Below are 25,453 nucleotides of genomic sequence, written 5' to 3'. Positions count from 1 at the left end.
GAGCTGCTCCCTGCAGAATAATTTCAGTGTTTGGGTCAGTCCATTGTGAAAATCATTTATGGCTGTACCTTAGCACTGATGGTTTCTTGTTTAGTACAAGAAGCTCCAAAAGCGACTTGGTTTCTTGCCAGAACTTCTTTGTTGATAAACTCCTGTGCTCTCTTTCATCATCCTGTTTCTTCAGTGTTTTTCAGGGGAAGACAAAGAATAAATGCAGTTTATAAAGAAGATGAATACTTTGCTCCCTTTTGTTACTGCTTGTTTGCTGTCTTCTTAGGCTGGCTTTGTCTTGTGGATTTGTTTGTATTCTGGATGCATCTGTACCTATCCAGCACAGTTTATGAATGATAACAACACTCTGTGTTAGCAGTGGGTCATGGCATTAACAATAAATGATAGCATCTGCATGGAATTCATACACTTGTCCTCCCTCCTGCTGTACTTTGTTACCGCAGACCTTGCAAATACCTTCGGCCAGATAAAGTCCAAGCTTCAGAGGGAAGATATTTATTTCTTGTTGGGCTTTGTAGTATGGAAGGAAGCAGTTGCTCCCTGTCACAAATGTCCACAGAATCCACAGATAAGAGGTGCTGGGTGACCAAGAGGTGGCACCGCATCCCATGCAATTTCTTCTGTAGGTCAGAAGTGATTTGTCAACAACTGTGAAAAGAATCTCTTGTCTGAGAGCTTGAACTTGAGTGCAAGCAGGGAAAACATCAGTTTAGGACTGCAATGGGTTCTGATTTCTCACGTGGATGTAGGAATTTAAATTCCAGGCTGTAGACAAGCATCAGCACAAGTTTGCCTTTGGAGCTACCAAAGGAGCTTTCTCTGGAGTTTTGCCAGGTATCAGTCTCCTCTGAAGCCATGAATATTAACAGTTAAGTTCTGCAGCACAGATAGTGGAGGACAGCCCTGTATAAAGCTCTACGCAAGGACTGAGCTGGAAAAATCATGCATGCTGTTGTGTGTTGTATTTGTGTTGGAAAGGAATGGTCATAGTTGGTAGAGCAGTGGTGATAGGCATGCCAGGATCACCCCCATGGGGCATCTCTTTGAAGGCAGGGATGAGCAGTCCTCTCTTATGGCCAAAGGTGGGATCCTTCCTTGGGAATCATCCATCTGAATCCTGAATCCAGAGCACAAAAACAAAGCAAAAAAGCCCCAGTCTACCTTGCAGTCCTATGTGGCTGCCACAGTCAAGGGAAGATGTAGAGGACTGCACTGGGCAGCATCAGCATTGATGAGTTGCCCCTGTGAAGGTGGGTCCAGACCCATCCTGGAAGCCACATCAGTGGGGCTGCACACTGAATGCTGGAGCAATGCTTCCAGGGCTGCACAGCGGTTGAAAAAGGGTCTCAAAGAACTGCACAATTTCAAACATGGGCTTCTAGATCTATCTAGCTCCTAATTTAAGCGTCTCTGTCAGATTTACCAATGAAAGTTAATCATGTTGGGAGTTTGTGGTGAGTGTTGGTGTGAATACAGATGTTGCAATACTTCACCTGCAAACTGGGTCAATCACCTGTATACTCTGTTTTAGGGGATCACAATTTAGAGCTGAGCAACTACATTTGCATGACAGCTCTGCCCTTCTGCTATTGAATATTCGTTCTGCAGGAGGAAGAGTACATGGTTTGGTTTGAAAATGGAGCGGCTTTGAGCCAAATGAGACACTGTGATGTGTGCCAAGCTTGGACGGCTTGGTGGAATTAGTAAGGTGAGAATGACAAAAATAGTCTGCAATATTTTGACATTGGAAACTTTCTGAGAGCTGCCAAACCTCTCATCTCTACTGTTGAGTCAGTCACAAATTGCATTTATGTTGCTCCCTGCAGAGCTCGCTGTCTAAATCCACAATAAAGCTTGGGGAAGTGCTCAGTGGCCACTGAACAGAGCACGTATCAGCCAGACTCATCAGCCCAAATGTCTTTCTGTCTCCTCTGGAAAGGAACAATCTCAGCTGGAAAATCCTATGGATGGCACAGGCTTGTCAGTGTCAGCCAGTGTCAGAAATCTCTTGACCAAGGTGGTGAGAAATGGTGAGAGTGTTTAAAGGGAGAGCAGCACATTCCAGAACTTAGAGGTGTGTGAACTGAAGTGCCCAGTACTCTGTGGGTCAACTGAAGTCAGGGCTGTTGTGTCCAAGTGTATGGGAACAGTTGAGTCCCAGCCTGAAGCACTGATGGAGCACGTGGGGAAAAGACCAGGTCAGCCCTGGGAGCACAGGTGAAGGCAGATCAGCTGTGTGATAGGAAGGGGTGGGAAGGCTGCACCTCTTAGACCTCATTTAAGGGCTGACTGCCACTGCAGAAGGATTTCTTCCTGGAGATCCCTCTTTGGTGAAGCTCTCCTCTGGACCCTTCTGATACAGGTGAGCAATCTTCTTCCCTTCCTTTATAACACCTCTCTGTTGTGCCAGTCCTTTTGTCGTCATGCCTTTGTTGTAATGCCTGCCCCGTTTTCCTGTTCTTTTCAATTGCTACACCAAGTGTCACACAAGACAAATATTTACTAGCTCTTTGTATTGCTCCTCCGGTGCTAAAGACTTAATATTATTATTAACATCACAAGGATTCTATAGCAACTTGTGGGTGTTTCAGTTTTACTTCTCTTTTCATAGTGTCAGACTCACAGTATCATTAAATTGGAAGAGAACCCTAAGATCACTGCATCTAACCCCAGTCCACCCCACCAAGCCCACTGACCAAATCCCTCAGTGCCACATCTCCATGGTTCTGGAAAGCCTCCAGGGATGGTGATTCCATCACCTCTCCAGGCAAACTTTTGTTCCTTCTACCTCTAGAGAGAGCCACATTCATTGTGCAGCTCCCATTTCACTAAGGCTGTAATCTCACCACCACAATGGCTGGGATATTTTGTTGAAGATATATTTAAAGGTAGAACAATTACCGAAGCCATCAGCAGTAAGAGGTTTCCTCACCGTGTTCCCATCCCATAATACACAGCTCAGAGTAAGAAAGGTCACAAATACCCATTGCTCATCACAATAAGTCTAACAAATAATTGGCTAGGAGTAATGGGATGAAAATGAGAGGAAGGGATAGTTAAGCTGACTGCCAGGGAAGCTTTCCCTAGAGATCAATTTTACAGAGGAAGAAGTTCTAGGATGGAGATGATTGAAACTTCACGTGTTCAGAGATGATATGGGAAAATAATGGAGTTATTGTGTCAGTGACCCAGCCTAAAAATCCTCCTGAGTTTGCTGGGGAAGGATTTGTTTTGTTGTTCTTACACATCATATGGGGGGGAAAGAAGAAAAACAAATCATTTAGGGTCAGCCTGGAATGTTTTCATTAGGCAGATAAATACTGGTGCTTTATTTTGGGGCTGTTTGCCTGGTTTATGTGCATCTTTCTCGCTTGATGCTGGCCACTTTCACATTGAAAAGACGCAATTTAATTTAAAAGGAAAAGAAAAACCAACACAAAATTAAAGTGCTCCTGCATCTCCGTAGCACAGCGTTTTCATTTGGAAAGTGTCTAAATGGAACAGCGGTGCATTTCCAATTTCCTCTATTACTGCATGCATAGAGCGCTAGTTGAATTCGGTCAAACACGAAACGTAGTCTCATTCACTCTGAATCTCAGTTTATTAATTGCATCTTCTCTTTTTCATCTTCCTTTATTTTTTTTTTCCCTTTCTCGCTGTACCTGAGGTGCTTAAAGCCAGACAGATACCAACAGAAAACTTCCAGACTGCCACAGAAGGAGAATAAAGGAAGACAAGAAGAAAGAAAATGAGATGGGATTTTCCTTATCTTCTGCTTGCTGTTAGAACTGCTGAGCACATGCTGTAAACTGGAGCAGCACGATACGAGTCGGCTGTCAGCAGCAGGTTCAATTAGGAGTGTTTTACAGCCCAGTGGCATGAACAGGGAGACCTTGGTTGGAGCCATGTGTTTTTTTGATGACCTGATGTCAATCAAACAGGAGTCATATTTATCCCAGCCCACTGTTAATGACCTAAAAACTCATGGTTGGTCCAGTGTGGCCAATGACTGGTAATGGTAGACTCACACCTCAGGCAGCTGTTTGTCCCACCTGTGCTGGCTGCCTCCCAATGCAAACTTCTTGGCTTAGCCTGCAGAAAGTTAAAGCTCCCAATCTCCTGCAACCACAGCAACAGATCTACGCTAATTTCTTTTTCCTGAAAGATATATTTTTCATAAATTTCATTTTCAACATTTGCGGTGGGGGCTCTTTTCCCAAACAAAGCAGCCAGTGACTGAGCCTGGGTTTATTGCCTCCACAATCCAAATTGCAGCTATTATCGCTATCTGCAACCTGCAATTATCCTCAGCTTGTGTGTTTCATTTCTTTATCAAAACATACTTTGTGCTGATGAGAGGTGATAGGCTGGCAGCTTGGGAAGCCGCGTCTGCTCTCCCAACAGCAGCTGCAAAGGCAGAGAGCAGCCCCTCACTCAATGCAGCAGCTGTGTGATTGCTGCAGCATTCAGGAACATCTCAAGGTGGTGAGGGGAGTTCTGAAGCATCTCAGCCCCTCCCAAGATCAGGTCTCCCTGCTTTCCTCTGCCTTACTCTGTGCAGAATGAAGGGAGCCCACCATTTCATGCATTTTTTCATGGCCCTGCTGTGTTATCCGTCCCCTGAGCTGCCACAGCAGTTTTTGTTTCCTTTGCCACGATGGGGATTGATTTACCCATCCCTAAAGATCTTCAGGCTGCCAAGCTGTAGGGATCTGCCATGCTGGGGCTGCTGTGCAGCTGCGTTTCCTGGGAGACACCTCCTATTTCATCCAGCAATTCCATCTGGGTGAAGTAGAATTAAAACTTCATAATAACAACTTTGGTCATTGGGCAAGTTTGTAAATGGAAATGGCAGTGAGATCTGGTGGATGCCTTCAGGAGGCTCAGTGGCTGCTCAGCAAGGAACCAACCTGAAATGCTTGGCTCTAATCTGCATTTCAAAGTAACTGTGTTGTAAAATGTCCCTTCTGTTGAAAATCAACAAATCCACAGTCTCAAGAAGATAAGCTACTTGCTCCCCATCAATTACCACTTAATTGGAGGCTGAGGATCACCCTGCTGTGGTGGTGGAGGGATGGCTGCCTGCCTTCTTCATTCCAGCGGGTAAAGTAGAAGAGGGGTATAGAATCATAGAAAATTATAGAATTGTTTGAGTTGGAAGGAACCCTTAATGGCCATCTGGTCCATGGTTCATTCTACACTGATGCTGAATTTAAGCATCCGATAGGTGTTGAGATGCTGTAATTTTGCTTTCCAAGCTGAAGGTGCTGCAGACATTCCCATTTTTGCTCAAAATGGAATGAAAATATTTGGTTTTAATCACTGACGTGGAACTGTTCCGTTTTTCTTCCTTCCTTTTTCTTCCAGCAAGAAAACTTAACAAAAAATCTGCTTGAATTTGGATCAAATTGATTTCTTTTTCCCACTTTTTAACTTGGTAGTTGAACTGAAAAATCGATTACTCACCCAGCATTGCTCCCTACACACATCCAGGAGTAGAAACTGTTGTTTCTGTTCAATAGCAGGTGCTCAGTAATTTGATAAAATGAAGGCCGGGGCAAGAACAGCTCACCTCGTTGCCTTTTCTAACTCATCCCATCTCACCTGCAATCCCTCAGGGCTGCAGGGGAGACCCCAGAGTGCTTCCTTTCCTCCATGCTGTGTCCAGCGTGTGGAGTTCAGAGCCAGTTTAGATGGCAATACACGACAAGAGCTTGGTTTTGATCCTAATGGCTGCCGGTGGTTTTCTGAAGTATGCTTCGACATCCACGTAAGTTTTGTTGGACACAATAACCAGTTCCCCCCTGAGAAGCACTCTGATAGTTCCTGCCTCATAATCTTGTATAATAACAGCCTCCAAAGGAAAAATGTTGTCACTAAATGTGAAGTGCTAATGACTGTGATGCTGTGTCACAATAAGAAACAGAAGAGGAAAAACAAGTTTGTCAGTGGCACATTTCCAAACAAACAGCTCTGCTGGAAAGAAATGAGCTGTTTGAGCAGTGTAGGGGGAGGGAAGCTGATTACTGACAGGTCTGTGGACAGAGCAGAACAGTCAGGTCAGCCAACCCTGAGCATCTGGAGTGAGTGTTTAGTTTCCTGCCTCTCCATCACGGACAATGCATCGTTCCTTTCAGGCTTTCTGAACCATGCTGTCTCCTGTGTACCCTCAGTGTTGGAAATATCCACTCAGTTCCATCACAGCTGTCAGATACAGAACGTTTTCCTGTCTAGGAGGTCAGTTTTTGCACTTTGTAAGATTCTCATTGCACGGTTATGTGTTTTGCTACAGCATCACTGGAGGACACTGGACCCCCAGCCCAGACTTGGGTGTCATTGCTCTCTCAATGCTTTTGCTGTACAAGGGACTATGTAAGGAGCTGAGAACAAATCCATCATGTGGTAATGGCAGGAGCTGGGTCTAGGGAAAGCTTACAGCAAGCTGGCTGCAACCTCCACCTCCTGCCTCTTCCCTTGACCTCCTCTATCCCTGGCCTTGCTTGATGCTTGCTGGGCTTTAACCAAAATGAAAAGTCTGGCTCATAAGACAGCCAGAAAGAAAAACTGTCAGCAAAATAATACAAATATCAGGAGGTGAGAGCAGGCATGTGCCAGCAAAGTAAGCACTGCCGTATGCCCTACAGTCAGGGTAAGTGTCTGTGGGCTCTTGTATGGGATTAAAACTGTCCATCTTCGCAATGGATGCTTGGAGTTTCTGTCTTGATGGGTCCCTGGGGGGTGACAGAGGGCTCTTTTTTCCATTTTCATCTAACAGCTGCCAGGGGTGGCCACATCGGTGATAAATGCTGACTGTGCTGCTGCAGCCTGGCAGGGCAACAAAATGCCATGGGGCTGAGTGTGGCCAAACACTGCTAACTGGGGTGGGGACAGTGGTGTGCTGGGGACAGGAGAGGCGAGCTCTCACTGCTTACTGCATCCCATTGGGGTTTTAGTTAATGATGCCTCCAGACCTCAAACTGGATTTGAAATCATTGCCAGGAGGAGTCGACATTCCCACGTTTAGAAGGTGCTCAGGGGCAGCATCCGCTGGGGCTGCAGGACCTCCTGCACATCCACTGATGGGAGCTGAAGGTCAGCCAATGACTTGGAATGGCATCAGTTATCCAGAGAGGTTGGGAAGCCTCCATCGTAAGAGGAGATCAAAGCCTGGCTGGCCATGGTGCAGGGTGGCCAACTGGAGCAAGGAGCTGGGCGAGGTGATTCCCAGGGATGCCTCCAATTACTGCAATTCTTATTTTCTCTAAAGATGAGGCACCGCCAACTGGGAGACAGGAAATGATGCTCTGTCTTAAGTAATGTTTAGAAAAACACTCTTTTCCTCAGTCATTCATTTGTTTTTATTTCTGCTGGATGTTACTGCTGCTCTCATAAATAATTCCACTTTTGTAAAGTCTGTTGTATTATTTAAAGCGATACACATTAATCACCTTTAGTGCATTCTAGGGCATCGGGACTACTCTTAATGAATTGTAAAACACTCTTTACATGTACAGATAGGATTAACTGTAATTTGCAGGCTAGGCCTAACAAATTCAGTATTTCATAGATCTCTGCAGTCTGTTCGTATTTAGTTATTCAAGGAAAATATTCTTTTCCATTGATATTTGAGCAGCATACATCCCTGATGTAAGAATTTAGAAGAAACTGAAGCTTGAAATTCAGCTTTCTCACATATTAGGCTTCTGGATTGTTTGTGTACACATACTGTATGGAGTTTTATGTCCATAACAGTCCTCGTATAAGTAGGCAAATGAACTTAAAAGCATCTGAAATACCCCTGAAAAAGAAAATGAGGGGAGAAGAGAAGAGAGGAAGAGAGAGGAGGGTTGGGAGGAGAGGAAGAAGGCAAGGGAAGGCAAGGCAATAGAAGGCAAGGGAAGGCAAGGCAATAGAAGGCAAGGCAAGGGAAGGGAGATAGCTATATGCACTGTACTGAAACTCCCGTGCTTCCCTTCCACTTTGCCAGTGTTTTTAATAAGAGCCTTACTTGTGGCCGAACAATCTGTCACCATTACTTCATCTTTAACTCACAGTTTGATATCTGTAATACTTCATAAACAGAGCACAGGATGAGACTATTTTAATTAGCTGTGTCGTAAAAAGAAAGGCTTTTAGTGTCTCAGGAAATGAGTAAATATACATGTATGTATTGCTTTATTATAAAGAGGTTCTCTGCATCACTGGCTTTATTGCTGTTTAATAACTTTAAAAAATGCAATCTGGAAAGCCTTTCCTCAATGCACAGAAGTAACCTCTAATAACTGGAAAGCAGAAAGATCCTTTTCGTTGCACAGCGGAGAGGAAAACATCTTGTGGGGATAAACCTCAATATTTCTGTCTGCTTAGGGCTGCAAAAAATGAAGGATACCTGTAGTGCTGAAAGACTTCTCATAAATTAAGAGTGATTGAAATTGTTTAGCAATGACATATCTATGGCATGCTACTATTTCTTTTGCTGTGTGTATGCTGGTATTTAGTAGAGGGCACACATCCATTCTCATTTCCTGTTCATTTGTACTGAATGGTATCTACCAAAACTAATATCAGCATAGAATCTAATAATGAAGATAAGTAGTTAAAACATCAAAATGTTTGATTTTTTCCTTGCATTCTGAAATAAACACTGTAGGCTCTTTCTTATACTGATAATAATCAAGTAGACAATAACAAAGTAGTAATACATAAAAACATATGTTGTTCATTTGCACAGCTTGAAGCATCAACAGTAAAGAAAAACACACCTTGTCTATATTAATGGCTTTCCTCAGATGAAGGAGAGGCCATGTGCTGTTGATGGTACACACACCTTTTTGCCCTGCCAAGATTTGCCATTTAATCAGGAGGTGAAGCCAGACAAACAGCAGTGCTTTGTTTGTTATCCCAATCAAAAAGTCCATGTTTATGATCACTGATAATGCTGCAATGCACGCCTGTTTCTGCAGCAGTTATTTGGTCTTTTCCAGTATTTTCATCTTCCTTGGGCAAAAGGTTCAGGAGATTTGCTCTTGCAAGTTTGTAAGGGAAACTGTTGATCACAGCCTGAACCTCTGATTAACCATCTGAGGCAAGTGATGTGTCAGCTGTGGGAGCACAGGTGAAGGTAATTCAGCTGTGCTCCCGGGAGGGGTGAAGATTGACCCCAACCTCTCCTAGATCCCATTTAAGTGTTGACCACCTCTGAAGTAACGTTGCTTTCTGGAGACTGCTTCTTTGTGGAGTTCTTGTGGTGAGCCTTGATATCAGTGAGCATCTATCTTGACTGAAGGCCTTGGAGTTGGTGAGTCCTTTTTGTTAGATACCTTTTGGCTATCTATTTCCAACTATATTTGTATTATTCTAACTGTATACAAGTTCCATGAGGGAGTAATTATACAGATAATTATTTCCAATTATATTTTATGGAATCCTAGTGTCATCTTTTTAGCATTTGTGCTTTCATTTGTATAGTGACTTGTCTCTAATTATCCATCTCAAGATATTGAGAACTTACCTCTGTATAAACTCCGGTAACGCATGCGGAAATCATGGCTGAATTTTGTGATCCATGGGGGAACTTCTCAATGGGGAAAACAAAAATCTGCTCCCTTTATAGGGCCATGCTTTGTCTTGCTGCAGTCACTATTCACATGGGATATGAAAATCTTGCTGTGACTGAGCGCAGCTCTTAGTCACTGTGTTTGCCCTCCAGATGATGTTTAACTATGAAGAGTTTATGGATTAAGAAAATACTTACACAGAGGAAAGATTGACTATGTAGTGTTATGACAGCTGTAGGTTAAAATCCTGTAAGCACACATTCCAAATGTCATTTTGTCTCAACAGGAAATGGAATAATTTTTGGAGAGTGCCCTATAAGTAAGATAGCAAACATTTGGCTTTCAAGGTGCAACGTAGATGTGATTTCCTAGTGTTCAGCATACTTCATCCCAAACTCCATCCCAAAGAGCCCTGTCCAAGTGATAATCACGTTCAGCGTTTCAGTGCCCTATCCTGCTTATTAGACTCACTAAGTCTTTACAATAAAATGTCAGAGTGTCCAGATAGGCTGAATATTTGCCGCTTTGTCTCGGTGGATGTGTCCAGGAGACTTTTTGTATGACTTTTCCCTGCCTGATTGACAAGTGCAGAAGCAAAGGCCAGTGATAACAGCACATCTGTCAGGACATAAGGCTCTATCTATGCTTTGCAGTGTGAGTCACGGGGAGCGTGGTCTTTGGCAACACAAAAAGCTCTTTTCTCCTTAACTTTGTGATTAGTTTTGTTAAAAGATGAGGCCTCCACAGCTGAAGTCCAGCCGAGAGCAAGGTTTAATCAGCAGTGGTGCTGACTTGTTGGAATGGCCTCACTATGTCTCCTGTAGCAAATGGGATAGGGATCTTCCCTTGCAAGAGAGAATGAGCAATTACCTCCCCAAACAAATGAAAACTAGGAAGGATTAATTAGCCTTTAAAACGAGAGACAAGAGGTCATCGTGATTGTGGCTGCCATGTGGGTGGTACTGTGGGGTGGTTCCACAAGAAGGGCTTAGGATGTGTATCCAGTTCCAAACCCCGGTGAACACACCTCTGGGTCTTACACAGTGTGAAAACACCCAGCTGGGAGAGGGGGGAGAACCTTTCTGCTCTTGGGACAAAAGGTTTTGTCTTCTCCTGAGCATTCACTGCTCTGAATCCTGGTGTGGGTCTATACAGCAGTCTCTTCTTTGAGCTGCACTGTGCCAGTCTCACACTGTTTGATGGTTTTCTAATGTACTCAGGTATATTTTGCTGGACTTTTCTGCTCTTGTTTTAACTGTGAAGCTGGAAAGACACTGAGTTCTTGGAGAGTGCCTAGAGATAGGGAACAAAGCTGTGAAGGGTCTGGAGCATGTGTCTTATGGGGAGCAGATGAGGGGGCTGGGATGGCTCAGTCTGGTTAAGGGGAGTCTCAGAGGGGACCTCATTGCTCCCTTCAGCTCCTGAAAGGAGACTGTGATGAGGTGGAGACTGGTCTGCTCCCATGTAACAGCCATAGGACAAGAGGTGATTGCCTCAAGTAGCAAGAGAAGAAGTTCAGGTTGGATATTGGGAAACATTTATTCTCCAAAAGAGCAGTGATGCAGTGGCACAGGCTGCCCAGGGAGTGGTGGGGTCACCAGCCCTGAGGGTGTTCTAGAACTGTGGAGATGTGGCACTGAGGAATGTGGTCATTGGGCAATACTGTGATAGGTGGGACTTGATGATCTTAGAGGTCTTTTCCAACCTTAATGATTCTATGACTCTGTGACCTTAAGTGGCAACTGGACTGTTGTTTTTGGCATATTTAGGGACAGTGGCAGTAGTCCAGAAGGTCCATAAACCCTGGACAGTGCAGATATGGGAGGAAAAGCAGATGTTTGGGTTCACAGAGGACCTGTGATTTAAGCTCTCCATGTAATAAAAGCAGCACTTTCTCAGGAAGTTTCAACACATTTTCCTAATAGCTTTTGTCCTTGTCTCACTGGAGTCCACATATACATCACAGCCTGGTTTATGCGAGGATGTGTTCCAGGCAGCAAATTGAACTCTTCTCTGTCCACCACAGCCACGAGAGCTGCTGGCCTTTTCAGCTCTCGGAGAGATTAGGTTGAGAGAAGAAATACACTCTGTAGCTTGTTCCTTGGGTAGAATTGCTTTTTTTGCTGAATGTGATACATTATAGGAATGAAAAGCTCCTGCAAGAGATTATCATTCTGAATGTGTTATCTCCGAAGGAGTTAAGGGCAGAAAAATGTCTCTGTTGCCTTTGTTGATCCCAAATGGCTGTGAGGATGCTCAGATACATGGTAAAGGATTGTAAAGGACTGTCCCAGGGTTTGGAGCACCAAAATTGGCAGTTAGATAGAAGCAGAGACCAGGTGACTTATGTCCAGGGGTCAGTGTTCAGGCTGGAAGGAAGTAAATGGGTGACATTCCCTAGACAGGGTTAGCATCCATGCCTTTTTTTGTTGGATTCTGGTGTAAACTAAGGCAGTGATCAATGAGGATGCTCAGGTACACAGCAAGATATTCACCAGGGGGTTTTCTCCTCTTAATTTTAGATGCCTCTGTATGATTCTTTGTGGGCTTCCTCTGTATTATCTAGACAGAAAGAGGCACCCTTGGTTGCTGTTGGTTCAACCTATTTGGAACACGTGCTTTAGGATGAGATAAATGGTGATGTGGGCTCTGCTGCCTGTGCTGATGGAAGCTCCAGCAACTGTCGAGGGACAGATAGGGAGGCAGCCCAAACCCCAATAACAGCAGGATGTAGGGACATTATGCACTGACAGATAGCTAGATGCATTGTTAGGCTTTCACCATTTTCTCAGAGTTATTACTTCATATTTTCAGCAGACAGCACAGGTTACACCTGCTTCACATCGGAATGTGTTGTTTACAGCCACAATGGATTAAATTTTACCTCCAAATCTGCTGGGTGAGAGCTACATTGTGGTAATGGCTGGGACATATTTACAGAGCCATCAGCTTCCTTGTGACCATGGCTGAAATGCAGCCACCCTTGGAGTACCACATGACAGCTATTTGACACCGTGCAAAGCAAATTAAGAAATAATTATTCCTTAATAATATCTTTAGCTCAGGCTTCAGGGGAATTTAGGTGAACTGAGTGTAATTACCTTCACTGGAATTTGACCAGAACTTCAGGGCAAGAAAGCTAATTTGTACAGAAAGCAAGACATTATCTCTGTGTTTCACCCTAAATTAAATAGCTGAGGTGACATCTCTGTTATTGCTGGGAGAAATGGAAGAGGATTTATCTCCCAGCACTGAAACTGCTCCTGACTGCAGGTGCCAAGGGGCAGTTCTGCAGGGCCATGGACATGAGCATCACTGCTCAGGAAGCCAAGAGCCCAACAGCATCAGCTCTACAGGGGCTGGTGGGAACAGCATGGAGGGTGTGTGGAATGCCCCTATGTGCACAGCTGGAGGGGCAGCTCTGTGTTGCATCAGTCATTGCTGAAAGCCATCAAAGTCAGAAAGGAGAGAGCACCTTGTGTTGATCAAACCCATGTTACAGCTCCTAATGACCACCCTGGGGCTACGGGATGGCTGCATGGCTCAAGATCTTAAGGAGAAACTGATCCTCTGCCCCTTTGCCCAACTCTCCTACTCCCATTTCTCTGTTATGCAGTGCTGCCTTTCTAATGCATGCAGACCAGTTTCCTTTTGTTCAGCTGAGTGAATGCTTAGCAGCTAACTGACTTCTGTAATGAAGTGCTTTCAGTGCTTCCAGGTTTGGGTTTGCTGGACACTTGTGCTTTAGTTTCCTGTCTACCACACCAAGGATTTTACTGCTGAACTACACACAGTGTGCAGGAGTTCAACCCTTTCTTCTTGTGCCTTGTACTTGCAGATTTCATAGGAGCCTATTGGATTAGCATTAGAGAGTGAGCAATTATTCTCTAAACACCTTCTTTAAGGTGCTGTGTCTCATGATCTTCTAGCACCAGACACAAAGATTTTAGGCTGGGGAAAAGCTCAGCATCATTTCTTGCCCTTGTCTCAGTCCTGATAGAAACAGAGATGCCAGGCTGACAAATTACCATCGTGTTAATTTAATATTATGTGGAGATTCATAAAGCTCTGACTGCCTCGGCGGAGTCCGTGCGTGTCTCTGATGAACGGAGAGTTTCTGCTCCAAAAGAGTTGTCATCAAATGATATGCTTTGAGAATGCAAATGAGCAGTAATGAACCAGGCAGCAGGATGGCTGTAATCAGGGAGTTTGGGGACTGCCACCATACAGCTGGGGTATGGAGGGTTTATAATACCTCCTTGGTATAAAATAGGAATGCTCTGGATCAGCAAGCTCCCCTTACTGTGTGCTTTCCCCATTCCCCACTCCAGGTTTTCTTGTCACTTTCTACTTGGGTGTCCCTTCTCTGCTGCATGGTCTCAATGTCAGGAGAGTCAGGTTGAACAGAGGAACTGCAGTGTCAGAGCTAAGGAGGGCAATATGTTCCCCTTGTGTTAGCTTGTTTGCTGCCGTCCTTAATTAATTAACTTTTCTAACTCAGAGACCTCCTGGGAGAAGCCATGAGTAATTAGCTTGTGTCATTTGCTTTCTAGGAACTGCTTATAAATGTTAAATATATATATAATAATCCAAACAAAATCTTCAGCAGCCATGGGCCAGAACAGAAGCCTCGCTAATGGGATCTGCTCAATTGCAATAGTTCCTGGGTTCAGCCCCATGCATCACTCACTGAGGGCTCCTGCCACTACACTGGTGCCAAGCAGAGGAGCACCCTAAAGAGACATACTCCTACTGAAGGACTGAAGGTATCCCTTACCTCATGAGTGCTTGAGAGGTCCCTTTATTTGGTGGCGTTATTTCTGGGATAGCAATGCTTCTGGAATGGGTGCAAGGAGGGAACACCTCCCTGAGAGGGAAGGGAGGGCTGCAGGGAGAGCTGAGAGTGGCCTTCAGTGTCTGATGAGGGGCCATAAGAAAGAAAGGGACAGACTCTTTAGCAGGGCCTGTGTGACAGGAGGAGGGGAAATGCTTCCTAATGACAAGAGTGGGCTTTTAGACTGGGTATAAGCAAAATGTTTTTTACAATGAGGGTACTGAGAACCACTGCACAGGTTACCCATAGTGGTGGTGGATACCCCATCCCTGCAGACACCCAAGGTCAGGGGATGGGACTCAGCACTGATGGAGCTCTCAGTGTCCCTGTGCACTGCAGGCAGTGGGATCAGAAGACATTGAAGCGTCCCTTCCAACTTGAACCATTCTACTATCCTACAACCCAAAACTGGTCCATAAGGCCTTTGAAACTCGTGTTCCTTGCTGCTGTGCAGCTTTTATGGAGGACTGCTGTCTGCAGGAGCACATCTGCCCTGGTCCTCCACAACCCATCCTGGCTGCATGGTGAGACACAGAGCCTGGAAAGGTGGATCTGGTAGGAAGAAAACATCTTAAACAGGAAGGTGGAAAGAGAAGAGGAAAATTACAATGGCAGCAAAGGCAAATGAACAAAGACAGTTAGAAATTTATATTAATAACACATGGCTCTCTGTAAAGTTAGCATTTGGGGTTGCTGACTCTTCAATTTGCGCCTTCTGCATTAAGGATATAATGCAGTAATCCAATCAAAATGCTGCTTTGGAAATGTCAGAAGGAGCTCCAACAAACACACTGCAGGGATCTTCTGAGCTGCCCTGGGGGGAACACAATACATAAAGCAGCTGGGAAGAGAGGAGCAGCTCTGATCTCCATGTATGCACCAACTGCCCCATTCCCCAGGCCACCTCCTATACCATCCCCTGGTACAGGCTATCTCCAGTCCTTCAAATGCACAAGTACTATTAAGAGATGCATCTGAATAAACCTGTGCTTCCAGTGATGAATAGAGATGGCTGAAGGAATGCTGTACGGGCCTGAAAAATGCCTGGTTATTTTAACAGCGAATGGATTAATGGGGAAATGAGGAGTTCAGCTGATGAGCACATGGGTAGTAATCAGCAGGAATGATGGCAGCCATCCTTCAAGGGACAGTGAAGAGATGCAAAAGACACCTGTGGTATTGCATGGTGAAAGGTATGCAGGGCACAAAATACCTAAACACAGCTTTTGGAAGTATGCAGGATGAACAGTGCTGGCAATAACTGCACTGTCAGTGCGTGTTCAGTGTATGGATAAAATCATCAATTGACTCAAAAGAGCATTGCAAACCATGATGGATTATAATTGCCATTATGAATGCATAATTCAGTACAGGAGGGACTGATTCAGTATCTCATTACTCAGCACCTGTGAGAGTCTACCTGCAGAGCTCCCCTGTTCCAGAGAAGTGCTGGGAGACTGGAAGGGACCCAGGTAGAAGGCACCTAATGAGGTAGCCCAGGGTTTAGAGTGCTCATCCTAAAAGGGGACTCTGAGGAGCTGGATGGTTTCATCTAATGAAGAGGAGATGCAGAGTGAGCTAATTGCAGTATTCATCTACTGGAAGGAGAGTTGCATGGATGACAGAGCCAAATTCTCCTCCAAGAAGATACAGCAAGGGACAGCAGTCCTTAACGTAGACAGAATAGTGGGAATGCTCTTCATTTCTTGGTCCTTTGGAAGGAAAGTGTGGTGTCCAAACCATAGAATCATTATGGTTGGAGAAGACCACTTGGATAATCTAATCCAACCATGATGAATGGATTCTCTATATCAAACACCTTCAGAGACCTTTACAAGAAGGATTTCTGTGGCTCTAGTACTTAGTGGACATACATTCATCAGCTTCCATTCCACACAGAGGATAGTTTTTATTTCAGCCTGAAGAGCTAGAAGGTTAGAATACATGAGAATGATTAGGCATCTCTGTTGGCTGTGAGCAGCTTGAAACAAGGACCAAGAGTTCTGTTTTCAGGGAGGGTTCTGGGGAAAGGAACCAACAGGTGTAAGAGAAGAGCAGGAGCATAGGAAGGCATGGCAAGGTGAAATGCTGACATGCTGTCATCACCCTGCAGTCCATTGCCATACAGCTGAATGGAGCAGTGGAAGCTGCTGGGCTTCCTGAGCTCCCCTGAGTGGGTCCCACTGCTCCAACATAAAGCTGGAGTGCTGCTCTGCTCTGCTACATCCCACAGGTCAGGGATTGTCCATGGACAGGAGCCTGTTGGCACTGTGCACTGCAGCTCCTTCCAAGCCACAGGCTTGAATATTTGAGGATGGTAGAGTTGTAGGTTATTCCCGGCCTGGCATTACTCCTCCTCCTGTTGTCCATTGCCATCAGAGGGGCTGTAGCTCCATGCAGCAGGGCTGTGCTGGTTCTCTTCCACCTGCTAGGGCATTGCTTTGTGCTCCAGCAGCTCATTCTGCAGTTTGTGAGTACGCCTTGCTGGTTGTGAGTAATTTATGTATTTATTATGCCCCCTGGCAGTGCTGTTTTACTAAAGCTGTCCCCTTTTTTATGTTGCTCCTTTATCCCACTGGGAACAGGACTTATATATCTTTAAAGAAAACAGAGTTATTTCATATATTTTTAAATGGGAATTTAAGTGGAGTAATGCAGATGAAGGGGAGAACACAAACACAATAATGCTTTGTATCTTAAATAAAAAATACCTTTCTCAGGAAGGCATGCAGTGGTGATTTTTCTCTCGGGCTTTCTGCAGAAAGTGCTGGCTGTTAAAGGACTTTTCTATATGTCTCTAACTGATTCAGAGCACATTTTTCCTACATAGTTCTGCTCTGTGGTAAAGAGGAAGGCTTTCATCAAGTGCCTTTTTGTGTATCCAGATAGTTTCTCCAGGTACTAAACAGGGTTTAAGAAGATGCTGGAGTCTTTTCCAATACGAAGAGGGCAGCACAGATGCTCCCAGATGCTGTTCCTAGTAAATTTTAGGAGGAAATGAAATTTATGTTATGTCTCGGAAGGGTATTGCTGCCCATGGGGCTCTCAGCTCCCTTGGAATCAGGGCTTGAGACAGGATTCTTGCTCCCCATGGCCAAAGCCAATGCTTCAGGACAGCATGGACTGTGGTACCATTGTGCACAAGGAAGGGTCTGAGGGTGCTAGTCTGCACCAAGAGGCTGTGGCTGCAATTGTGGACCCACAACATTGTTTGTGGGATTTGGGACTTGGACAGTGCAGTAGCACAAACCATCCTCCTGATTGAGCTGCTGCCCTCAATACTGACATTTTCCAGCACCAGAAGAACTCGTGGAGCTTGTTGCAGCCACAGCAATGTCAACCTGAGCAGCCCTACAAATGAAGGTGTAAGCAACCAGCAGGTTCAAGCCCATCTTCTGAATGTTCCCCTGTATCACAGGATGATGGAGACAAGGAGCTCTGCTCTGCCACACCACCAGCAGGCAGCATTTTATTGCCTGTTCATGTCTGAAGCCTTCTGCACACTGCAGAGCACTTATCATTGACGCTGGTGAAATCTGGGGGCTGGATGTAAAGGAAGGAGGTGCTCAGTCTCAGCACAAATCCCATAGGATGACAAATGAGAGAACAACGCAGGTGGGAGGTGTATCATTAGGGATGCACCCAAGCTTCCTCCCTGGAGAGCAGATCCCGGTTCAGCAGCCTGTGAACTTCAACAGCCTTTGCTCAGCTCTCTCCCCATAATTTATCACTCTGCTAAGCAGGACTGAATGAGAGCTACAGCAACACTTAGCTCTCAACAGCACCTTCAATCTGAGTGCTCACAGCTTCTTGTAGTGTGCGATTAACCTTCCAGGCATGGAAGTAAATTACAGCACAAAACCAAGAACAAATCAGAAGCTTGCCTCAAAAAGCAAGGTCTGGGTTCCACCCTCTTGCTGCTGCTCAGTCTGAATGCACCTTTTTAGGTGCGCAGGGCTCTGTGTGCTTTGCCTCTACTTTGCTGCTTACAGGACCGGCGTGGTGCCCATTGCAGACATCACGCTCACTCCCTCACCCCTCCACCCATGTGTAAGCACCTCTGAGCCCTGCTTTGCATTGTTCTGACCTAGAGCTGACATCTTTGCAGGGGAAACAAGACAACAAATGCAATAGCACAGCAGTGAGGCAGACACATGCTATGCTCAACACCAAGGTGCAGAGCTGTGCTCACAGACCAAGGGCTGACCTTCATCTCTCCAATGAAGTTTGCCTTAAACCCAACTAAAAAGAAAAAATAAATGAAAAGCTGAATTATTTATTTGGTCAGGAGTTTTCAAACAGAAATAGTAGAATAGTAGAACTAAGAATCAAGTGCACGTTGGCTGAAGCCCTGGGATCTGGGCACAGGCTTAAAGCAGGTGCAAAAGCTGCTGTTGGACCCCAGGTGGAGCCCCTGATCTGTCAGCATGCAAGGTGCCAAAATGGGGCACTTCTAGGAAAGAACAGGAAGGGAAAAAATACCCAAAGCTCAAACTTTCGCATCAAAGCATCCTGTGAAAGAGATCTCGTCTCTTCCCAACTGCCCCGTTATCATGGGAGGTTTTCCTTATCATTTATCCTAATGATACCTTATGTTGCAGTTCCTTGCTTTTCTTTCTATTTCTGTATATAAATGGCAGCATATTTTTTAATCTCTGCAGTCCTGCTTAGCACAATTCCAGCTGGCATTATGTCTCCCCTCAGCCATCTCTTTACTTTCAGCGATCAAGGGTCTTCCAGATGTTTTTCTAGACTGATGCCCTCCAAACCCATCCATCTCCTTGGAGGATGCAGATATATTCAAGCTCAGGTTTCCAGGCCAAGCCCAGCATTGCTGCACTAAGCATCCCCTTGTCCTGGAGAGCACGAACATATCAAACCCTAGATGGGATCCCACCACAATATGATGCTTTGGGCTCTCTTTGCTGGGTCCCTATGATGCTGACCACTTCCCAGCCAATCTCTGGGCAGCTTTTTTTCCCTCTTCCTTCAGACATCCATCAACTGAGCCCAGGACCTGCTTTGCTACCATGGAAGGATATTAAATTGATTTTATGTGACTTGTTCTTGGCAAATCAAGCCTGCTGTAATTCCCTGCCTCATTATCTCCCAGGTGCTCACAAGTGGGTTTGTTGTTAATACCTTCTCTCTCTTTTCCAGGATTTCAGGCAGCTGCTGGTCGATAGATCCCCATTTCATCCTTCCCCTTTTTAAAGATGGGCTTTGCATTTATTTCTCCCGGCCTCCAAAATTTTATCCATTCTCCACACACTCTCAAAGATAAAAGCCAACTGCTCTAACATTGATTCAGCATCCTTTAAGCACCATAGAGCAAATGCTGGCAGGTCCAGGCAATTTGAAACCCTCTAATGTACCTAAGTGCTCTCTCACCCATTCTTCCTGTGTTTCAGAGTAAATTCTTGCCCCTTTGTCACTGAAGCTGTTTGCCTTAACCATATCATTGTCACCAGCTTTTAGTGGAGGCTGCAACAACAGCGGGACAAATCTCTTTGTCTGGGGCATCATTACTCAAACCATTCTCAGCTCCCAGCAATGGCAATGGGCCAGGGAAGATCCTCTTTGTCTTCCTCCCAGTTCTAATTTAATTACAGAAAGCGCCCTCGTTAGTCTTTATGCCTCCTATTAGTTGTGTTTCCCTTTGTGCTGATGTCGCTTTTATTCCTCTCCCATCCGACCTGTTATTCTCTTTTACTTCTGCTCATTGACTCGGTCCCCAGTAACATCCTTCTCTCCAAATTCCACATTGGGAAGGTATGGATTTGACTGGTGGACCATTCAGTGGATGAGGAAATGGTTGTGAGGTTGAATCCACGGTCGATGGCTCCATATCTGGATGGAGACTGATGATGATCCTCTGCTCTGCAAGACCTCACCTGGAGTGCTGCATCCAGATGGGGTGTGCTCAGTGCAGGAGAGACACGGAGCTGTTGGAGCACGACCCGAAGAGGGCTCTAAGGGATGGAACACCTCCCTGTGAGGACAGGCTGAGAGCCCTTTGTGCTGTGCTGTTGGATGCTGGCTGTCTTTGGAGCTTGTCCCCTCTGATGGCAGAGCTGGGTTCTTGTCACACCAGAGCAGCTCTCGTTGTCTGCAGCACTCCCAGGAAAGAGGACAGAAGTGGCACTTGTTACAGTTTTAAAAGTCATTGACTCGTTTTGCTCCCGGCAGGGCAGGAGCTGGAATAATAGGAACTAGGAGCAATCAATCCCAGGCTATTAAAAATGGCACTTTGATAGGACCATTACATCAATTAATTCTAAAACGATCATTCAGTTTTAGGACCATGTGATGGGTTGCCATTTCAGCCTGTATTTCTGGGTTCTCATCTGTCACCCTGTGAGACACACGTGCTCTGGATATGTTGTGCCTGGGAGGGAGAGAGGTGTCATGCAGAGACCCAGCAATGCTTGGTGCCTGAAAGCGCCTGGAGGGGTGGGCAGCTTGGCTCTGTCACAGGCTAATCACATAATGAAGGAACACATATTGTACATCCCTCTGTTATTCGGAGCTGAGATCCCCTTGTGTCCCATCCCCTCTTAACGACTTGATGATGATGTGGTCATTAAAGATGGTTACTGGCTCAGGGTTCCTGCACATGAATTACCACAGTAAAACGTTCAATGGAGAGGTTCAGAGCCCTTGCAGAGCCATGGGCATTTCATGATTGCTAATTAATCCAGGGTGTGATTAACTGTAGGCAGTGTGGCTGCTGCTTTCAGGGCTGCAATGGGTAGGGCTGATGCAACACCAGAACAGTTGTGTGTGGGTCCCATCCACTCCCTGCTCCCTGGGTATCAACTCACACTGCCTTACTGTGCAGCTTAATGCAAAGCATCTGGGCTCTGAGCCTAAGCAGCACCCCTGCCTGGAACCCCAATGATTAGGTTGTGTGGCTGCAGTGAGAAACTTTGGTTCTGGATCACTCAGCTCTGGGTCACAGGGAACTCCTCTCTTTGCAAACCAAACAGCTCCTTTTTTTCCAGCAATGTAGTGCACCTCCATACTGAGGAGGGCCTCATTCGTCATCAGTATCAGCCTGAATTTGTTTACATAAGGCAGGATGCAGGTGACTGATTTCCCCATATTCCCCTCCATATCCCTCCTCCATATTCCCCTTTGTGGTGGCTTTGGAGTGATATCCACACCAATACAATGTGGAACCATCAGCTAACTGCTTCCAAGGGGCTCAAAGGCAGAAGGATTGCAGTGGGGTTGGCTGTGGCCCCACAGCACAGGGATGCTCCGTGCTGAACAGCATCACCCAGCTCTGCTTGCTGCAGGAAAGGAGGGGCAGACGTCTCTTGCAAACCCCACGTGCACTGGGGTTTCCTAATCTCAGCCATAGATCTTTGTATTTCCTTGTCTGTAATATTTATGTCTGACCTTTGCCATTCAGACATGTGTGCATGAGCTATGGAGGAAAAAAAAAAAAGAAAGATTCTGAGACCTCCTGGGCGTACAGCACTGCAGATGTCTACCAAAGTGCTATTGATTTCTCCAGGATCCCCTCAGGTCAGCTGTGGCCTCATCAGTTTCAGAGAGATCTAATGGGCTCTTGCTTCTGCTCCAGGGTTAAGGACTCATCCTGCTGGGATGGATTCCTGGTGTCTTTGCTGGGCTTTAAGTCTCCATTTCCCTGCAGTCCCCTTCACTCATTTGCTCAGAGTTGAGAGCACAGTGTCACCCTGTGCCATACAGAAGGCAGCTTCTCTCTTGTTTATCTCACTCCACTCTCTGGATGTCAGAGATGCTGAGCATGCAGAGCATCTCTGCTCTGTGCTAGCATCATGCATGGGGAGCAAGATGGTAACACCATTTCAGTGCTGCTGCACAACAAAATAGAAGTGGTCCACAATGCCTTTTGTTCAGCTCTCAACACTATAATATATGGCATGAACGCTGGGGAAGGTGCTTGGGAAAACAAGGCAGCATGAAACAAAAGAAAGCACAATTTGTTGATGAATGCTTCCAGTGACCTGCACAGTGACATCCATTAAGGAGAGGCAGTTCTCCAGTGTTCCTGTTGGACTGCTCAGACTGTACACGGCTGCAGAGCAGCTCAGGATGCACTGCATGTGACTCCCTCAAAGTACCTGCTCTGCTGTGCAAAACAGGAATGAATCAGAAAACAGCAAAACACAGACTGGGGCCTCAGATACAGAGTGCATCAGGACCCATGTGCTCCCATTTTGAACATCTCTTTCCAGCAGAATCACAGAATCATTAAGGTAGGAAAAAAGAGCTTTCAGATCCTCAATCCCAGCCCACCCCCCACTGCCCACATCTCTCAGTGCCACATCCCCGTGGTTCTGGAACACCTCCAGGGATGGTGACCCCATCACCCCCTGGGCAGCTGTGCTGATTGATGCCTCACTGCTCTTTCTGAGAAGAAATTGTTCCCAACTGAAAGGAAACAATGGAAAAGAAGAGCAGGATGGAGGCTTCCCACTGATCCAGAACTGAATCAGCTTCATAAATAGGGGTCCCTTGGAAACTTGAGTGATGAATATTTCTTGCTGGGACAATGTGACAATTGCAATGCAGCGTTACCTTTGGTTTCAGAAGCTTGTCCATGCTGCTGGCTGAAACCTCATCCAATCCTTATAAAGGATGCTCCAGGAGTTATGGGGATGGTCACCTCTGAGCCCACACATGACTTCCGCCTCCTCCACAGCAAAAAGCAAAAAGAACCCTCTTCTACATGCCTGGTGTATATACAGTTGTTCTGTAAGGCAAAGCTCCTCGCCCTCCTTGATGTTTCCCCATGCTCACAGCTTTGCTGGTCCCATCACAGCAAACACCAGCTACAGGCTAGTGAGATGGTGCTAATAATAATAGGAACATCCACAACCTCTCATGCAGAGCAAATCGTTTCCAGACCCTTCAGTACTGAACTTTAAAGAGGACTTTGTGCCTTTGGTCAGTGTCAGATATCACAGAGATCACACCTGTGGTCAAACTACCCCACTTCTGTGCGTGTTCAGTTGTTGGCCTTTCCTTTGGGTTTTCTTCTTGTTCCACTGTAATTGGCCCCCAAGTTCATTCCCTTTAGTAGAATCAAAGATCCTGCCCTCTTCTCTCCACTTGCATGGATCATCTGCCTTTGCCCATGGTAGGATCTACATGTTCTGATGCCTGCACTCATCCACCTTTGACATCCTCTCTGCTGTGTCCCCATCCCCATTTTGCAGTCCCAAAGTCAGAGATGCCCAATGCCTTGTACAACACCCAGCAGTATCCAGACAGGATGGTGCCTCAACATGCTCCTCTCCTCCCTCGAGGTCTATAAGAATGGACATCAGGAGATAAGCAAAGTGGGCTGTGACTGTAAGTCCTCTTGGCCCTACTGCCATGCTGTTCTGTTGGTATGAACCACTTCATTTATGGTTAACATATTCCTCCATGTCCATGTGGTGTAGATGTACACGAGCAGCTTAAAACAAAGAAATCTTTGTATCCCAACCTGCCTCAGATACGAGCTGGGGGCCACAAGACCCTTCAAGGCAGTGGTTCCAGAGAAGTCAAATAAATCAGAGAAGTGATTTTAAAAGAACATCTCTGGAATTATTAATCACCGAGAGCAGAAAATGAATTCCTAGAATGTAATACATATATTTAATGAAAACCAGGTATATGATTTTAAAACTTAATGGAAAAAAAGGAATGAATTTTTTAACAGTGAGGTTCCCACAGCCCTCCCTTAGTCCCATTTCTCTGAGTGCTGAGGACATGGAGCAGCTGGAAGCCCCCAAGATGGGGCTGTTCATGTTCACCCATGGGAACAGGGCTGCACAGCAGGGCTGATGCTTCTCCCCTCAATGTGCTCCCCAAACCTTTCAAGGGCATAACATGCAGCTGTGCCTAATAGCTCTGCAGTCTTTTGCAGGCAGAAAGTAATTTTTCGAGGGCAGAAAGCTCAGCATGTTTTGTGTGGCCCTTCTGGAAGGGTGCACTGTGTTTCTGAAGCGAATCTTTTGCATCTATTTGGTTGTGCACCGGTTAAGTCAGCAGGAATACAACCGTATCGCTTCTGCTGCATAAAAGTAATTTATGAATTTATCCACTTCTTAACTTTCCATGTGCTGTCACATTTTTATTTTATATACAAATAAAAATATATTGGTGAGGAATGAAGTGCAATAGCTCCAGAATGGATGAAAACAATTTCGCCGGCAGAGAATGAAGTGCAGGGGCTCAGCTGCATGTGGGGATCCTCGGTCTCCTGTTAGGCAGAGGGGGAATGAATCCTTCACTCTAACTAAATAAATAAAGAGACCAACTGCCTTGGAAAGAATAACACGTTGTATGTCAAAATATATTTGAATGGGCCCATGCCAGCAGCAAGCCATAAAACACGGAGGATGGGGGCTTTAACAGCTCCTGTGTTCAGAAGCTCTTCTGTTTCTCTGCTCTGCAGAATCGTTGCTTAAATAGGTAAGCAGTGAAAATGAACTTTAAAAAGCTGCATGTGTGGCTCTGCGCCTCATATGAGAGGACTGGGAGCTCCAAAAGGCTGCAGGAGGCTGAGAAGGCGATGCTGCCTGTAGACAAGGTGCTAAGGCACACAGGCAGGGCTGGTGGGTGGGCAGGGGACAGGGTGACAAATATCATTGGCTGTGTGGGGATGTGGGGCTCCTGTGAACATACATATGCTCCTATGAACATCTATGGATGCTTAGCTTCAACATCCTGTGCTGACCTGCACTTCATCCCAAAGACCTGAGTGAACCCCTAGAGGGAATGACTTCATGCTGAGCCCAGAGAGGTTCAGGAGCAACAGCTTCTCCAAAAGAGCAGTGATTCATTGGGAAAGGCTGCCCCGGGAGGTGGTGGGTCACTGTCATTGGAGGTGTTCTGGAACCAGGGAGATGTGGCACTGAGGGATGTGGTTTAGTGGACAATGGTGGTAGTAGGCGATGGACTGGATGATCTTAGAGGTCTCTTCCAACTTAAATGACTCTACAATTCTATACTGCCACACTGTGGGTTAATTTCTGTGCTGTGGAACAGCCCAGGCATGAAACATGTC

General features: G+C 45.7%; 1 protein-coding gene and 1 long non-coding RNA gene across 2 annotated transcripts in view; both read left to right on the top strand.

The window, feature by feature from the left end:
- The first annotated feature begins 660 nt into the window (after nt 1-660).
- LOC107321094 (uncharacterized) lies at nt 661-5,967 on the top strand. Its single transcript, XR_001558457.3, has 2 exons — nt 661-2,374; nt 3,680-5,967. It is a non-coding gene; the product is annotated as an uncharacterized LOC107321094 (long non-coding RNA).
- Nucleotides 5,968-8,168: 2,201 nt separating this feature from the next.
- Nucleotides 8,169-25,453, top strand: part of LOC116654130 (uncharacterized) — a 95,765-nt gene continuing 78,480 nt past the window's right edge. The window contains exon 1 of the mRNA XM_085509518.1: nt 8,169-9,310. The gene's annotated coding sequence lies outside the window, so the exon portion shown is untranslated. The remainder of the gene's footprint in view (nt 9,311-25,453) is intronic.

This window comes from Coturnix japonica, chromosome 9 (assembly GCF_054131305.1).
Source record: "Coturnix japonica strain WE chromosome 9, WE-NBRP24, whole genome shotgun sequence".
In the NCBI taxonomy this organism is placed as follows: Eukaryota; Metazoa; Chordata; class Aves; order Galliformes; family Phasianidae; genus Coturnix; species Coturnix japonica.
The sequence above is the reverse complement of the archived record's forward strand: the minus strand, read 5'-3'. Positions and strand labels throughout refer to the sequence as shown.